The sequence below is a fragment of the Mandrillus leucophaeus genome, unplaced genomic scaffold (assembly GCF_000951045.1).
Source record: "Mandrillus leucophaeus isolate KB7577 unplaced genomic scaffold, Mleu.le_1.0 Scaffold8, whole genome shotgun sequence".
In the NCBI taxonomy this organism is placed as follows: domain Eukaryota; kingdom Metazoa; phylum Chordata; class Mammalia; order Primates; family Cercopithecidae; genus Mandrillus; species Mandrillus leucophaeus.
This window is the reverse complement of record NW_012108696.1, coordinates 4,366,517-4,369,475: the sequence shown is the minus strand read 5'-3', so window position 1 is coordinate 4,369,475 and position 2,959 is coordinate 4,366,517.

Sequence of the window (2,959 nt, the reverse complement as noted above, 5' to 3'; positions counted from 1 at the left end):
TTAGGCCAGGTGCAGTGGCTCATACATGTAATCCTAGCAGTTTGGAAGGCTGAGGTGGAAGGATCGCTTGAGCTCAGGAATTAGAGACCAGCCTGGGAGACATAGAACCCGTCTCTACAAAAAAATAGAAAACATTTGCCTGGCCTGTAGTCCCAGCTACTTGGGAGGCGAAGGTGTGAGGATCACTTGAGCCCAGGAGTTTGAGGCTGCGGTGGCCTGTGATTGCACCACTGTACTCAAGCCTGGCAACAGAGTGAGACCGTCTATCAAAAACATTTTAAAAAATTGGAATAATTATAAACTTTCAGGAACCTGCAATAATAGTATAGAACAATCCCAGGTAACCTTCACTAAGTTTCTCCCAGTGGTACCTCTTTTATGACTATACAATTTCACAACCAGAACGGTGACATAAATATGACCTATAGGCCATATTCAGATTTCAACAGCTTTTCCCATGCATTCATGTGTTAGGCAATTTTCTTTTCATATTCTCAGAAAAATGGGAGCAAATCTATGCAATACTATCACATGTATAGATTTGTGCAAACACAACCACAATTTTTTTTTCTCGAGATGGAGTCTCACTCTGTCGCCCAGGCTGGTGTGCAGTGGTGCAATCTCGGCTCACTGCAAGCTCCGCTTCTCAGGTTCATGCCATTCTCCTGCCTCAGCCTCCCAAGTAGCTGGGACTACAGGCACCCACTACGCCGGGCTAATTTTTGTATTTTTAGTAGAGACGGGGTTTCACCATGTTAGCCAGGATGGTCTTGATCTCCTGAACTTGTGATCCGCCCGCCTTGGCCTCCCAAAGTGCTGGGATTACAGGAGTGAGCCACCGCGCCCGGCCGAACCACAATTGTAAAACTTAAATTTGTTTTGGCCAGGGCACGGTAGCTCATACCTGTAATTCCAGCAACTGGGGAGGCAAAGGTGACAAGATTGCTTGAGCCCAGGAGATTGACACTACTATGAGCTAGGATTGTACCACTGCACTCCAGCCTAGGCAACGGAGCAAGACTCCATCTCTTTAAAATATATATATTTATTATTTTATTTTTATTTTATTTAATTAATTAATTTTTTTTTGAGACAGAGTTTCGTTCTTTTTGCCCAGGCCGGAGTGCAGCGGTGGGATTAGAGGCATGAGCCACTGCACTGGGCTAAAATATTATTATTTTAAAAAGAAAACTTTGGGGCTGGACGCGGTGGCTCACGCCTGTAATCCCAGCACTTTGGGAGGCCAAGGTGGGTGGATCACGAGGTCAGGAGATCGAGACCATCCTGGCTAACACAGTGAAACCCCGCCTCTACTAAAAATACAAAAAAATTAGCCGGGCATGGTAGTGGGTGCCTGTAGTCCCAGCTTCTCGGGAGGCTGAGGCAGAAGAATGGTGTGAACCTGGGAGGCGGAGCTTGCAGTGAGCCGAAATCACGTCACTGCACTCCAGTCAGGGCAACAGAGCAAGACTCCATTACAAAAAAAAAAAAAAAGAAAAGAAAAAGAAAACTTTGGCCGGGCCGGGTGGCTCACGTCTGTAATCCCAGCTACTCAGAAGGCTCAGGCAAGAGAATTGCTTGAACCTGGGAGGCAGAGGTTGCAGTGAGCTGAGATCATGCTACTGCAGTCCAGCCTAGGAAACAGAGCAAACGCCATCTCAAAAAAAAAAAAAAAAAAAGGAAACTTTGTAACCCTACTGTGAATGGAAAGTAGATATGGCTTACCATTAATAGAAGTTTATCAAAAAATAAATACAATGTAAACAAATTATGCTACTAAATTCCAAGCGAGTACTGTTGCTTAATGAAGGGCTTTTATTTTCTTTTTTGTCAAAGTCATTAAGTGTTGAGAGACATAAAACATATTAGCACTGACTGAGCCTCTCTCCTCCAAGAATTGGAAATTGAAAAAGTTGATTACTTTCAGACAGTTCAGGGATTATTATTATTATTATTATTCTTTTTTTTTTTTTGAGAGGGAGTCTCACTCTGTCACCCAGGCTGGGGTGCAGTGGTGCAATCTTGGCTCACTGCAACCTCCGCTTTCTGGGTTTAAGCAATTCTCCTGCCTCAGCCTCCTGAGTAGCTGAGATTATAGGTGTGTGCCACGACACCGGGCTAATTTTTGTATTTTTAGTAGAGACGGGGTTTCACCATGTTGTCCAGGCTAGTCTTGAACTCCTGACCTCAAGTGATCTACCTGCCTCAGCCTCCCAGAGTGCTGGGATTACAGGCATGAGCCACCGCGCCTGGCCCAGTTCAGTGATTTGGAATGTAGGGCAACATAGCACCACAATTTATCTTTCTTTCTTTTTCTTTTTCTGTTCTGTTCTCTTTTTTTGAGTCAGAGCCTCGCTCTGTCACCCGGGCTGAAGTGCAGTGGCGTGATCTCGGCTCACTACAACCTCCGCCTCCCAGGTTCAAGTGATTTTCCTGCCTCAGCCTCCCGAGTAGGTGGGACTACAGACGTGTGCCAGCACGCCTGGCTAAGTTTTTATATTTTTAGTATAGACGGGGTTTCACCATGTTAGCCAGGATGGTCTTGATCTCCTGACCTCGTGATCTGCCTGTCTTGGCTTCCTGAAGTGCTGGGATTACAGGCATGAGCCACCGCACCCGGCCCACAGTTTATCTTTCTATGGAAACATCGTGTCAGCTCACTAAATCTTCACAACAGGCCCGAGAGGGCAGTACCATTATTATTTTCACCTCCTTACAGGTGATGAAACTGAGGCATCAGACAGGTGGTGTGGCTTGCCTGTCTCTATCATTTCCTAATTGTGTGATTTATGGTAAGTTCCCTAACTTCTCTGGGCTTTAGTTTCCTTGCTAGTGATTACTAGCAAGAGATAGGATCTCATGAGCTCAGGATTTCAAGGCTGCAGTGAACTGTGATTGCAGCACTGCACTCCAGCCCGGGCAACAGAGCAAGACCCTGTCTCAAAAGAGAAAAAGAGGC